Below are 16,114 nucleotides of genomic sequence, written 5' to 3' on the forward strand. Positions count from 1 at the left end.
CTTTCCTGCTCCATCCATCGTAGGTTACTTGGCTGCCTAGGTAACCGAATTCCTTAGCATCATCTACTTCGCGATCACCAAACTTGATGTTAAGTATCTCATTTCTGTTACTGCTCATTACTTTTGTCTTTCTTCGATTTACTCCCAATCCATAATCTGTACTCATTAAACTGTCCAGTCCATTCAGGAAATATTGTAGTTTTTCCTCACTTTCACTGAGGACAGGAATGACATTAATGAATCTTATCAGTGATATCCTTTCACCTTGAACTTTAATTGCACTCTTGAACCTTTCTCTCATTTCCGTCATTACTTCTTCGATGTATAGATTGAGCAGTAGGGGCGAAATACTACACTCCTATCTTACAGTATTTTAATCTGAGCAATTCCTTCATGAGCTTCCACTCTTATTTTTCCTTCTCTGTTAGTGTACATTTTTATATTACCCGTCTTTCCCTATAGATTATCCCCTTTTCTCAGAATTTCGAACATCTTGCATCGTTTGAAATTGACAAACGCTTTTTCCAGGTCGACAAATCCTATGAACATGTCTTGAGTTTTCTTTAGCATTGCTTCGATAATCAACCGCAACCCCAAGATTGCCTCTCGGTGCCTTTCCCTTTCCTAAGCCAACACTGATTGTGACCTAACACATTCTGAATTTCCTTTTCCATTCTTCTGTATATTACTCTTGTTAGCAGTTTGCAAGCGGGACCATTTAAGCAGATTGTCCGATAAATCTCGCACTTGTCGGAACTTGGAATCATCAGCACTGTGTGGATGATGTTTTTCCGAAAGTCATACATTCTACACACCAACACGAAGAGTCGATATATTGCTACTTCACCAATGATTTTAGAAATTCTGATGGACTGTTATCTATCCCTTGAAATTTTAACGAAGGTGGTTTTGACTTTTCTCTGTGCTGAGTCAGTCGTTCGCATAATCATACCTTTTTCCATACAGCCATTTCACCTTAGCCTCCCTGCATATTCTATTTATTTCATTCCTCAGCAACAGATATTTCCTGAAACATTTTTGTACTTCCTTCTGTTTTCGGTCAACCGAAAAACTTCTTCTTTTTCCATGGTTTCTTCGCTGTTACCCTCTTTCTATCTGTATTTATATTTCCAACTTCCGTGATTGCCCTTTTGAGAGATGTCTTCTCCTCTTCAACCGAACTGCTTACTGGGCTATTCCTTATTGCAGTATCTATAACCTCAGAGAACTTCATGTAGCTCTCTCTATTCCTTAGTACTTCCGTACCCAATCTGTTTGTGCATCAACTCTTCCTCGCTAGTCCCTTAAACTTCATCCTACTCTTCATCACTACTACAATTGATCTGAGTCTATGTCTGCTGTAGGGTACAGCTCACAACCCAGTATCTGATTTCGGAATCTCTGTCTGCCCACTATGTAACGTAACTGACAACTTCGCGTATCTCCCGTCCTTTTCCGAGTATACCTCCCGCTCTTGTGATTCTTGAACAGATTATTCGCTATTACTAGCTGAAGTTTAACGCAGACCTCAGTTAATCTTTCTCCTCTGATTTTCCTAGCACCAAGCCCATATTCTTGAATAAAACTTTCTTCTACTCCTCCACTACAATTGCTTTCCAATCACCAATGATTAATACCTTTTCATTTCCCTTTACATAATTACCCATTCAATATTTACATATACATTTTCTGTCTCTTCACCTTCGGCTTGCCATGTCGATATGTACACCTTACCTATCGTTGTCAGTGTTGGTTTGCTGCTGATTCTAATGAGATGGACCCTATCACTGAACTGTTCACAGTAACTCACACTCTGCCCTACCTTGCTGTTAATAACGAATCCTATTCTCGTTATACATTTTTTGGTGCCCCTGGTATTACCCTATGCTCATCTGATCAGAAAACCTTGTGTTCTTTCCATTTCACTTCACGTACGCTAGTGTTTCTAGTTTGAGCCTTAACATTTTCCTTTTCCAGATTTGCTAGTTTCCCTATCATGTACAAACTTCAGGAATTCCACGCCTCATTTCGTAGAACGTTATCCTTTCGTTGGTACTTCAATATTTTTCTCACAGTCACCTCCCAATTGGCAGTCTCCCCTTATGGAGATCCAAATGGTGTACTAGTTCGGAATCTTTTGCCACTGGAGAGATTTTTGACTCTTTTTTCAATTACAGGTCAATGTCCTATCGATACGAATTATTAGTCTTTGGTGCAGTGATTTCCATTGTCTTCTGAATCCTCATGCCCTTGATCATCGCTAATTATTCCACGTTTTAGGCGGAGTTTCCCAACCCAAGAGGAAGAAAGTGCGCTGAACCTCCATTCGCTACTCCGCCCTGTTTGAAAAGACCATTGGCAAAATGAGGGTGAGACTGATGACCTCACCATTTAGTCCCTTACTCCCCTCAATCGTTCAGTCAGTCAAACTGAGGGTGACTTCTGATACCGATAATGTTCGGGCGCCATTACTGATGATTTTTATTCACAGTTTAAGTGGTGGTGGGGTTTGGACCTGGGACCAAGGAAGTTTTGATTACTAATCAAAGACGCTATCTCCAGACCATGGCTATCTATGAACTCTTTTTGAGACAGCATACAGCTTACATATACTCTGAGGCTACTGATGGTGATGGGCGTTAAGTGCTTTCGCTATTGCCTTGATAAATCCACTTGTAACTGTTAGTTTTTTTGTGGATTTTTTTATCTTTCTTTTTGACGTATACGTCACATTGCTGGATTCTAGCATTACCGTTCCAACACATCACTATTGCTCGCTACCACCTCGATAAGATTTTTTAGTTCCATTAATTTTGCGTTCATTGCCTTGAGTTTACTGTCAACTCACTGATGCCTGTGCTTTGCACCGCGGAACGAATGTGCGAAACACGTGTAAATGTATCCATTGTCCACATTATATTGATACAGTTACGTTTCTGTACACTGACATTTATGCAGAACCTTGTCCAAGTTTCGTCTATATCGACCCTCATTACTTTCCTAGTTTTGTAAGTAACCAGAAAGGTATGCTGTGCATTACTACAGCAATCTCCACATATGGCAACAAATTCATTGAATGACACGCTGGTTTCTACATGTGCTTGGCAAATGTGCCTAGAACTGTAATTGTCCTGTATGAACCTGCTAATAAGGTTTAAATTGTCATGAACCATCCGCTTCAGGGTCCTTGAGTACGTGTGGCACAAATAAAACGTATCAAGCTGCATATATCAGCCAAAGCAGAAATATTTCCGGATTTCATCGTAGTTTTGCGCTGTGACGTCATCAAATTTGACTATGCTGTTTGATTTTATTTTCTCAGTCAGTAGAATATCTCTGATTTGCTTGAACGTCTGGTACGCTACTCCCTCCATGCCATGAAAAATGTCCTGCAGTAGCTGATATTTTGGCTGAAATGGGGTTTCTGAAAAAAAAAAAAATACACATTATTGAAGCGAATTCCCCAAGGTTTTATAACAGTGTTAGAACAAGATTAGTCCTCCCACAATCTTAAGGAACAATAATTAAAGCACTAATGTTATGGGGAAGTAATGAACCGTTCCTCTTCTTCCAGTTTCGGGCACCATCATTGCAGGACCACTTTATTACTACAAGTATCTTGTGGTGTGGTTGTTTTGTCCACTTGGACATGATGGTAACTGTTCGTTTACATTAGGATACAGGGAATTTTATAGGGAAATAAATGACACACACACAGCGTTTAAACTTTTCAAATTTATAAACATGTGCATGTAGATGGGTATATATGAGCTTAAATAAGATCGTAGTTCTGTGCCCGTATCTGGCAAAGTTGATTCGCGCCTTCCTACATCCACTGATGCACAGCTTGAATCATAGAACTGATGGATGGAAAGTTTGGCGAGATAAGTCCCGTGGATTTCTCCACAATGCTGATTAAATCAGCACACATATGGCTGCCACCTTAGTCAATACTCTAGCTTATGATGTACAGAAAACCTGCTATACACTAAATTCGTAGAAGTCTGCAATTGTAGATGTACATGCTCTCTGTTGTTAAATACCTTGATTGTTCCAGGGAAGTCCCCTGCATAGATTGTATGATCACCCAGTATCATCGATGGCGCATCAACATTTCTATGGAACAAGACTGAAAGCTGCATTCACACATCCCACAGTCGACACCATTCATTCGCGGCGTTCATTCGTGGATAATGTAGCTTTTTTGTCACTAAATCAAAGGTTTTGAAATACTACCACCATGAACAACTCCTTATTCGACGCCATACCAACACTGACACACTCACAGTCTCTGGTCAGTTGGTTGCTGCTGCTAGATTTCCAGGAAAAATAATTGTCAGTTACACACTTTTTTTTGTCGCCTATGTACCTGTTAATCAGCATCGGCGTCAATACTTTACCCTTTGGCGGTTGTCTCATAAGGGAGTGAAATTTTTATCGATCACTGTAAATATATACAAGTCATAACCTTTTATAGACTAATACGCTGACCTCCATTGCCCGTTCATCATCGTCATAATCATCATCATTAACGTGAATAAGGTTATTATTATCTTTGACACTAAATGCAGGGTGATGATGTTCATTGTCAAGTTAAAAATGTCTGAATACAGTTAAAGAAAAATACCCATATCTGAGTGGTTAAAATGCAAAAAAAGTATTCTAAGCGGTTTGTGTGTGCTGTGAAATGGCGTGCTGAAGTCACAGCTGTAAATGTTACCACGAAGTGATGAGGTATGATAATTATTTAATATCACGCTGTGTGGATGATAAGCAGAGAGTCAGAGGCAACACAGTCACACATCCTGCCTTGCACGCAATTGCTAGATGCCATAAATTTGAAGTTATTGTTATTATAATTATTATTATTACCGCTGCAACATCACATAAAAGGTACCGTGTGTCTAGAGTTAGTCATAACTGTCAGTGGACACAAACAATATTAATGTGTACATCAACAAGGTGCTTTATGAACTTCAAATGTAACTGCTGTTATTAACAGATTCAGTTGAAAGTAAAAACATAAAATAAAAGAAATAATATATATTTATTTACATAGCAACCATGTTACAATATTCCTCCTTATTTCTATACATACTTTTGGGCTGTTACTGCTGCTACTGTAAACACCTCCATGTCCTAGGCCAGTAGCAGTTCTGCTAGAGCTGTAAAAATAAGAAAAACCCTCAGTATAACATCAAACAGACATAATAATAACAGTAATTATAGATGAGTGAATACTTACTGGAATCACTGTTATTATATGGCTAATGCTTCTTGTGTGTTGGGAGACAGTACTGACATTTTAAAAAGGGTATACAATTCTAGCAAACATGGGTTCCAAAGAGATGATTCATCTCCTTGCCATTCTGCTGCATTGCCATTATTTATGCTTCTCCGTTAGTATAGCTTTCCATACTTGATGCATAAAGCTGTGAGTATGTTTTTCTGATAGATATTCACAACAAACAGGCGTCTTAAATTCTACTTTCCTGAAAGCAAGCGCCTTGGCATTTGTTGTATGTGCTAACATCAAAGAAATGACTGCTCTCATGCCAGCGTCATGTATTTTAATAGTATCGCATATAACAAGTTATTCTCGTACCGTCATAATCACAGGCTTCGCCATCTCACAGCTTCTTTACAATACAACGATGGGAAAACTGCACTGCATTCAGACTGAAATTAATCGAAGGGTGGAGAGCATGAATGGCGTTGGCAGGCAGTTGATGACATCGATGAAAGAGGTTTGGTGGGGTTGGGTTGGGAGGCAGTGGGTGACGGGGAGGGGTGTTCTTAATAGGGCGGTAATGTGATGATGTCAGGAATCCCAAAATGCGATGATACAGAACTGCTAACGGATGTTGAGCCAACAGTTAAGCCCAGAAACTGCAGAGGCCCATTACTACCACTGACAAAGGCTACGATCTAAGTTAACCAAATAATGCAGAGAACAGCCAAAACTCAATATTAATTTATTTTATTAGTTAATGACTAGTTTGGAGCCTAAACTCATTATCAAATTATCTTAAAAGAAACAGATACCAAATACTAAGCACTTTGTGTATAACAAACCGTTGCCACGGTACAGAGGTAACTGATGAAAACTGGTGCATACCAACAAGCTATGCAATAGCATACAACAGCCACATGAATTTATGTTGTATTATATTTAGTATAAAACAGTGCAGGGCTGAACTTCACTCAACTAACTGAGACATCGAAGTGTGGAAGATATTAGGATGATTACGACAGGGGCTCTTATCAGATATGCGCAACTTCGTTTTACATTTTTTCTCTTTGCTCAGTTTTTTATGAAACTCTTCCGCGCAGTTGTGTACAGCATAACAAAAGACATATTTCAACTACACCCAGAAATCTTTACAAACAGACATTTAAGTACAATTTGTGACGGAAGGAAAAAATAGCCTGTATATCATCATGCCAGCGCCACACTCGAAAAATCGATGAAACAAATTTTGAACGTCTCGACGAATCTAGTAACACAAAAACAAATTTTCAGAACACCAAAAAACTGAATAACAGACAAATTTAAAAGACAACTTAGTACGACATAGAAAGACAGGAAAGTCCGTGATGAATAAAACCAAACATTCTGGTATAAAACAATTACATGGAATAGAACGTGCAATAGTGGTAGGCCTACATCTGCCTTTAAAAACATATTAACAGAGCCCCATACGCACAAAAAGAGCTTGTATTCATAAACGTTGTAAATTATCATACGTAAACGTAAGGTCTTTTTCACAGTGTGGAACTCGAGTCTTTCGCCTCCCAAAAAATGACTGTAGAGCAGAAATCAATAATAAGACATTACAATATTAATATAATAATATATTTCTAACAAAACTGTACAGAAGTGCTTCACCGGTAAAAGATAGATACATGAATATAAAAACTGAGGACGCCAAAGTTGTAAAGGCTAGTTTCTGTATCATATTGATTACGAACCTAAAATACAATACTCTCACATAAGTTAAGTTACCTAGTTTCAGAAATAAAACATAATATTCCCCCGTGGCAAGCGTACTTTCGGCATGTGAATTAAGACAATCAACCAAACTAATGGACCACGGGAATGGATATGTATCACGTTACAGATCCTCCTGAGGAGTGGTAGTGTAAAGTGCAGCACTAATCTGACTTGTCATGAAGCCGAGCTTATGAATGGACTGATAGCTGTGCGAATAAGCGAAAGTAACCAACACAGTGGCTTAGAGAAGCTCTTAAAATTTTCACAGTGGGGGTTGATGTTGCATATTAGTTGATCAAGCGAATACATTTATTTGTGTGGTACTCTGTACTTCTGTGAGCCAGTGAATCGGTTACTGTTTCTTATTCGCATAGCTCTCAATACATTCACAACCTCAGCTTTAAATTCGGTTCTCCTACCCCCCCCCCCCCCCATATTACCCCTCTAGCTTCAGACATGCATAACAAGAATGTACGAGATCTGAAAGAGTAACTATATCTACATCTACAAAGATCTCTGCAAGCCACCATACAGCGCGAGCCAGAGAATACCCTTTACAGCTACTAGTCATTTCCTTTCGTGTTCCACCTACAAATAGAGGGAGGGAAAAACGACTATCTATAAGCCTCCATGTGAGTCGCAGTTTCTCATATCTTATCTTCGTGGTTCTAACACGCAATATATGTTGGCGACAGTAAAATTGTTCTGCAGTGAGCTTTAAACGCCGGTTCTCACCTGTGGACTCCGCAACGGACCTTGACGCTCAGCTTTCTACCTAATTCTGCTCAGTATGTTCCGTACTTCCCTGTATAGCTGTATTCAATGACCCAGGCCACACGTTCCTTTTGTTAAATGTTAATCGTTTGGAATCAGAATTGTGATTGGCTTCGTTGCGTCACTTCATTTATGATTCATGTGCGGACGTAGTCTTATTACAGGACGTGTTGTTTAGTAATTTCTGCTTACCTGGCTTTTGTATGATCTTTAACGTAGCATCCGAATGTTCTACTAAGGCTGCCTTATTCTTTTGTGAAGGCATTCCCATAGCTGGGGTGAAAATGTTGGATTCTAGCAGGGGCATAGGCTGTCAACCTTTTAATCTTGCCTTGGCTCTTTTACATGCCCCTTCTGGCACTGGTTGCACAGTGGATCGTTCGCGTTTTTATAAAGAGGATATTGTTTATGTGTTGCGTATGAGTCCTCCGGGTATTCTGTTGGATGGTGATTTTAAATGTGTATTGCGTCATGCGGATCAATCCTCTAATTTTAATTTCTCTATTGAATTACATGAATTGGTCCGCTCTGTACGCCTCAAAGAAGTCTCGATATGTAAATACCCGACGTTAGTTAAATTTATCCACTTTACTGCGACTTCTAATAGCAGATAAGGTACTTATCAGACAGCCTGAGCGATTGCATTCTTAATGTTGAAGTTATCCCAGCTCCTTTTACGGATCACTGTGCTGTGGCCACAACTTTCAATCTTGAACAGCAACCATTCAAATTGTTTTACACTCCGTGGATGTTAAACGTCGCTCATCTAGTTGACCTCACTCTCGGAGACGTGATGCGAGCCGTGTGGAAGCGTACTCTACGGTCCAATGGGTAACACTCTTCCACCCTTAACTGATGGACACAGCTAGAAAAACTGAGGCTCAGGCAAACTTTGATACTTCTTTGTGCTGCCAAGGCGCCAGACTTTCGGAGAACTTACGAATATTACTATTCCATCCTGCGCGAGCTTTATGTTGCTTCGGATCACGCCCCTCTGCAAATTGTGGATGTTAGGCGTGTAAAGGCAAAATGGTTGACCTTGAAGAGAATACAAATCGAAGGTTTGAAAATCCGATCGAAGCGGAGTTTATTGGGAACGGAAGAACTGACTTCGTTCTATTATTTTCTTCGGCATCAGACCAGTGGCCGACGAGCTTGCATTCATTCTCTCACAACAAATGATGGACGTATCGTTATGACGCAAGCTGATATAGTGCGTATCTTACACCAGTACTATGTAGACATCTACTACAGCGATGAGTCCAATAAACCTTTTAGCACTCACTTGTCAGCATCTTCGATACGACAATTGCACCTGAACATAATGCAACGCTCTCTGCTGCCTTTCAGCCTGAGGAAGTTTACAAACTTAATGTGGGATCGCCTTCTCAAAAGTCCCCGGGTCTACATGGACTTCCAAAGGAATTTTACGTGTGCAGTTGTTGAGTGGTACCTTTACCTCCATTTTGAATGAAATGTTACAGGGAAGAGTAGTGCCGACCTTACTCAAAGTGGGAAAAATTGTCTAGTTCCGAAACGCACTGGACCGGCTGCTCCTGAAAGCTTTTGCCCACTTCCTTGGTTAAACTGTGATTAGGCTGGTCCTGGCGGAGGTTCGAGTCCTCCCTCGGGCATGGATGTGTGTGTTTGTCCTTAGGACAATTTAGGTTAAGTAGTGTGTAAGCTTATGGACTGACTACCTTAGCAGTTAAGTCCCATAAGATTTCACACATAGTTAGTAAACTTTTCCCATAAGATTTCACACATAGTTAATAAACTTTGATGACAAGACTGTGGCGAGGGCAGTTAATTTTAGGATGTCAGCTCTGATGAAGACAATTGTTGCAAAACATCAAGGCCTGTAGTCGAGTGTCGTGACGTGGTTTCAGTTGCTGTTGTAAAGTCCGTCCCATGTGCACTTGCTCTTCCAGGCGCCGGCCGAAGTGGCCGCGCGGTTCTGGGGCTGCAGTCTGGAACCGCGAGACCGCTACGGTCGCAGGTTCGAATCCTGCCTCGGGCATGGATGTGTGTGATGTCCTTAGGTTAGTTAGGTTTAAGTAGTTCTAAGTTCTAGGGGACTAATGACCTCAGCAGTTGAGTCCCATAGTGCTCAGAGCCATTTGAACCATTTTTGCTCTTCCAGACTTCAATAAGGCATTTGATCGTGTTAATCACGACTTCTTGCTTCAGATTCTGAAGGTAGTAGGTTTCACTGTTGACACACTGCGAGTGCTCTCAAATCTGTTTACGGGTATTTCGGCTTCGGTTGTTGTCAATGGCCAACTGACGCCCTCAATAAATTTCCGTAGGGGAGTGCCTCAAGGAAGCCCACTGTCAGTAACTTTGTTTGTGTTGTCTCTGGAGCCTCTACTTGGGATGCTAGCATCCCAGATGACAGGCCGGACGCTTTCCGGAGGGACTATAGCTATTCGTGCGTACGCGGATGACGTGATGGTTCTACTTCGCAATCCTGCTGAGGTACCTCGACTGAAGGCTGTAATCGATGATTTTTGTCGGAGTTCAGGTGCAAAACATAATGAAGGGAAATGCAAGCATCTTCCCTTGCGAGGTTTTGATGACGCGGTTGTTCCATGGGTTACTGCGGTGGATCGGCATACGTCTCTCGGTATCGTTGTCCACTCAAAGCGGCGGCGCTCAACTGGAAGTCTGTTACGGAAAAAATTCAAGGGGCGATACTAGAGCATGAAAGGCGTTCTCTTACTCTGCTCCAGGAAATCCGAATACTGGATACATAGGTCTTATGCAAAGCTTATTGTGTGGCCCAAGTTTATTCGCTTCCCTCGATGACGGCGAAGAAAAACTACAATTGTCTGGTCGTTTCTTACGAAAAAGACATGTTTTTCGCTTACGGTATCAGGTGATCATGAAGCCTCGTTCCTTTGGGGGGCTGGACCTGACTGATATATGAAGGAAGGCACAGATGCTGTATGCGCGTCGTACTGTTTTCACGATGACTCAAGAAACTCACACATTCACGTCTCCTTTATTTCTCTGTGTCCGTCCTGCTAGTCTTGATCCCCCTATTGATGATGGTCGCATAAACTATAAGTTAAAACACATATCTGACTTCTATCTTACGGTGAGCTATTTAGGGGCTGACATCTTATGGAGACCTGTCCTCACCAAGAAATTCCTAAAGACTCGTTGGGAAGCAGTCCCTTACTTGAACCTCGTTGAAAGAGAATCGCCGCAAACAGCCTGGACAACAGTTTGGTTCAATATCAGTCTTCCGATTTTGCCGATGCGCGTAGCGTCCTCATGGTATAAGGTAGTAAATAGCGTGATTCCAATGAACGTGTGACTATTCGTTATTGGGCTTAGTGACACGGATTCATGTAGTCGTTGTACGTCACCCGATACGATACGACATCGCTTTACTTATGAAGGTCATATCGTAAACTGGTCTTGGATCAGGACACGACTGGCCTTCTTTACTCGATCTTCTGAGACTGCATACACTACGGATATCATATTGCGCCCAGATTCTTCTTCCTTTCCACAGTCTAAAACCCATACCATTATGTGGTTACTGGGGAACTTCGTTCATTATGTTGTAGAAGGCGAGGGGGAAGATCATATGAACTTCGTGCAGTACATGGTCACTGCCTATTGGACATTCTTGCGAATGCCTCGATATCGAGACGTCTTCGCCAACATGTTGAATCTTGTTTTCCGTCGGTAAGGTGTTGGTTAATTTAATTTTTCTGATGATAAGTGTTTTTCTTTGTTATGTATGTTCCCACCTGATTTTCTTCAGCTCGTCCTCTCCTGGTTTCCCTGTTCGTTTTGTTTTGTGTTTTGACTCACCATCGCTCCAGTTCTATTGTCAAATGTGTATAGATGAAGTATAGATATACATGAGCGTATTCAATCCTTGCTATCAAATTGGGATTTTTCTTAGTTTGCTATTTAGAATGTAATCTTGTTTCGTTTTCCTTCTACTTTTAGATTCTATTACAAACTATAAAAATATATAAAGAACACAAAACAAAAAAATTAGAAAAATTACTAAAGACCATATAAAAATAATTGCTGATACATATTATGTGAGCTTGGTGGTGGTTTGTCGGCTATGTTATCGTTTTCTTCCTTTCTCCATTTATTTATTATTCTGTTGTCATAATTAATTTTTTCTCCCATTTGTAGCTTATATTACATAATGATTTGACTATGGTCTACTGAAGTGTCATGATAGTACAAATTCATTCTGATAATAAAAAAAAAAAAAACAAATGCGTCCCTAGAAAACGTATTACACGAAAGATTTTTTGAAGCAAGGCAAGCAGCATATTGCAGTTTTGTACAGAAAAGTGTCACCCTGCATTACTGTAAGAAAATGCACTGCTAATCTCATCTGAGCTACTTACTTGTTTATAATGTACATTATTTTCATCACATGCACAAAAACGTGAAATGGGAGAAGAAGCCTTATCCACAGCTGTAGACCCCGTGTGCATGTAAAATTGACAGACAACATGCCTGAAAATATTCGATACGCAATTTATTAGAAGTGCATTGCAGGTAATATGGCGTGAGCTTCATATGGAGACATACCGAAACAAAAATTTAAAAAAAGAGTCAAGAAAATTTAGCAGTAAATATCCATACAGGAGTATTAAAGAAGACTTAGCACAAATGAGGATTTTGCAGAAACAGGAGAGCAGTCATTCCATCCGAAGTCCTGAGCACATCTTTCATCAACATAAAGAAAAAATACTTTACCTACTTTTCAAAAGCAAAATCGATCTTAGCACAGGATCTACTGCTGAAGGTGAACACACACACACACACACACACACACACACACACACACACTCTCTCTCTCTCTCTCTCTCTCTCTCTCTCTCTCTCGCACACACACACACACACACACACACACACACACACTCTCTCTCTCTCTCTCTCTCTCAAACACACTCTATGGACCATATGATTAGCAAGTTTGGCTAACGATCGATAAGATTATGATAAAATTATTCAATAAAAGTAGTTTTGATCTCAAGTAAGTTATTTATTTCATTCGCTGACGGGTTTCGATCTGTTATAGGGGAGCCATAACACCATTTTACCCTGTAAAAAGGGCAGTACAGTTCCATATTGGCCAAAGAACTTAAAATAATATCATAAGAACAAAATAATATAAAAGTACTGCTGAAACACCTATCGGGATAGCGGGCGACAACGGTGAGTGGTAGGCCGCTCTGGAAGTTGAGAAGAACACTGCTGAATAAAGCTCAACCGCTAGTAGTTTTTTTAATAGCGAAAGTTCCGTCCACCATCTATGACATAACGTAGGTAATCGCCAATGTTTGTGAGACATGACTACATTTTGCGGAATCCCTTTACAAAAGTAAATACTTATTAGAACATGGTAATACAATAAACAGCTAAGGACGTTTTAAATATTATGTAGAAGTCGTGAATCACAAAAAGCTCAAAAACAGCGAAAAAATCGGTATTCAATGACAAAGGCTGATTTAAAAGTAAACTTCCCTCTACAGTGACTTACGGTAGACGTAAACGTAGCGTAGATTCTCGGTATGACATCATCTGGTAACAAAGTAAACGGTACGGCAGTCAACAAGTACTGCCCTTAGTCAAAGATCTTGCGGAGTTACCTGAAGTACACTCGACATGCATATATTATGCGCATGTACATGTGCAATTAGCTACCTGCTACACCGTTAAAGCTGAGTAGATGTAATGATATCGTTTAAAAGCTCTAGCCACTGGTTACAAGTCAAACAGAAGTATAAAATGGTACAATCTTACTTAAAAATTACAAAATGAGCATATTCGATTTACACATATTCACCAAGAATACAGCTGGCCTCCTGATCTCATGTGAATCTTAGTCAAGAAAGGCCGACAAAGCTAATAACGGTATCAACATAATGCAGTTATAAGGTTGTGTTTAGCTGTTAGGTACTGTATTTACATTATGTAAAATGTAGTAGCCAAAATAGAACACTACATTCTGTAAGAAGGGGCTTATGTAATAAAATAATATTTGCAAGAAACTCTAAGAATGTAACCTAAATTTTGTCACACACAAAAATATTTTAAATGGTGAGATATTCTAAATATTGAGATTTTTAAATACTAAAAAGGACATGAAGTGAGAAAAGGACAATAAGAATCATCTCATTTTTACACAGTACTTTGAAGTTGCACTAACGGATGTCATACAATAATATTTGTTTATTTGAAAACCCAGATATTACCAATAGTGCCAAATATCCTCTTAATTTTTTGCCTCCTGTAGTGTATATAAATATTATGAAAAAGCAACTGCTGCTGAAACAGTAAAGTAAGAGAATAGAAACATAAACTGTAAATTGCCATAAGGTATACTTGTCAGGTTCAAAAATGGTTCAAATGGCTCTGAGTACTATGGGACTTAACTTCTGAGGTCATCAGTCCCCTAGAACTTAGAACTACTTAAACCTCACTAACCTAAGGACATCACACACATCCATGCCCGAGGCAGGATTCGGACCTGCGACCGTAGTGGTCGCGCGGTTTATACTTGTCAGGTCAGACATGTAGTAAGTATGATATATAAATACAGTTACGAATAATGTGTAAGTGTCCTACAATTAGATTAACCAGATGTATGAGAAGCGTAAATTATGGGCAGGTCTGACTTTATACAATGTGCATAATAAAAAGAATAAACTTAAAACATTATGTACAATAAAAGTATTTTGTATTTGAAGAAAATTTCGTTCAAATGTAAAAAGACCAAGTGCAATTATAACTCAGCACAGAAGGTTCTGTGCAAACTTAATCCATCCTGGGGATCGAGAAGTTCAACGATTTTTGCCTGTTTTCGAAACATATACTGGCAAGATACCGATCCTTGAAATTTTAAGACCTTACCATAATCTCTGCAGCAGTTTCTCAGACTAGCCCACACATACAAAAGAATCAAGCACGGGACTTCACTCTATGCAATCTATATAAGTAGATATTGAAACGTTAATAAAATATTTTTAATTACGTCCTAAAACGTGACTATAACTTACATTTTTATGCACGCACAGTGATGTTCATGTATTATGATTTTGACAGATGATCAATGCAATGTATGTTGAAATGGCGGAAGTAGTTTTTGTTTGGTGTAATTATAATTTAACAACTTTCATATTTTTTTACTTTGCTTCTACTGTGAAACCTTGCTTCCCGCCAAATTTCATGATTCTGCATCAACGGAAAGTACCCTATAGATTTTGATCAGTGGGTTTGCGAGTTTCAAAATATATTACATAGATTTAAGCTTGATGCAGCATTCTGTTCCAGAGAAAAAGAGGTCTTAGAGACAGGTGGATAAAAAAGATAAAAGTATTTTTTTCGTTTTGACATAATTACAAATTAACGATTTTCTGATTTGTTCTTTACTTGTACTGTGAAACCGTGCTATTAGTTAAATTTTATGATTAAAGCTCAATGGCGAGTAGCTTACAGGTTTTGATGAGTGAGTCAAAATATGTGACATAACTGGCCGAATCTTTTGATTGCATTGACTTAGAACCTTAAAATTGTTACACTGCCAAGGGAGCATAGACCATAATGTGTGACATAAATTCGAATTTGGTACTCCAATCTGCTCACGAGAAGAAGGTGTCTTAACAGACAGACCGACAGACAATGAAGCGGTCCTGTGAGGGTCCCGTTTTTATAGACTGCGGCACAGAACCCTATAAACTAGTGAAGAAATAAATGGAAAGTTAACAGAAAAAGAAGGAAAATAGTATGTAACATATATCGAGAAAATCTGTGCTTGATTAAAATACGTAATAGATATAAAGACAACAAGTGATATAATAATGTCATATATATAGTGAAATCTATGAACGAGAAGAGCTGGGAATTTTAAACGAATTCATAAAAATATCGAAAAACTTCCCTCTAAAATCTTACAGCTCATTAAGGAAAGACGACTGTTACTATTTATGACGAATAGAGATTTCAGGTTCCTGTAAGGAATTAAGTAAACCAGTTTTAGGAACCATGGAGAGAACTTTGAGACTATTAGTAGTAATCTGTCTGTCTGACTTACGTAATTGTGTCACAAGTGTTACACATTATTTTACAAACTCTGGAGTTCAGATATAGCGCTACTACGGTTGTCAGTTGTTTCCCTTGACTTATTATGCGAAAGGTTATTCGTTGAAAGGGCTATGGTTAATTCAGTATTTCAGCAGTGTATTAATCTTTTCATGGACATCCCCTAGATAGGCCATTTTAGTAGATCTATAGTTGCCTTTAATTGTGGCTTGAACTAGATTTTCATAAGGCATTTTAAATTAGTAAACAGAGCAT

At 39.3% G+C, this 16,114-nt stretch overlaps 1 protein-coding gene across 2 annotated transcripts in view; it reads right to left on the reverse strand.

The window, feature by feature from the left end:
* Window positions 1-5,028: 5,028 nt before the first annotated feature.
* The window catches only part of LOC126251578 (uncharacterized), a 111,087-nt gene continuing 100,001 nt past the window's right edge, over window positions 5,029-16,114 (reverse strand). For both annotated transcript variants that reach the window (XR_007545759.1, XM_049952109.1), the window contains exon 7: window positions 5,029-5,165. The gene's annotated coding sequence lies outside the window, so the exon portion shown is untranslated. The remainder of the gene's footprint in view (window positions 5,166-16,114) is intronic.

This window comes from Schistocerca nitens, chromosome 4, assembly GCF_023898315.1.
Source record: "Schistocerca nitens isolate TAMUIC-IGC-003100 chromosome 4, iqSchNite1.1, whole genome shotgun sequence".
NCBI classification, from domain to species: domain Eukaryota; kingdom Metazoa; phylum Arthropoda; class Insecta; order Orthoptera; family Acrididae; genus Schistocerca; species Schistocerca nitens.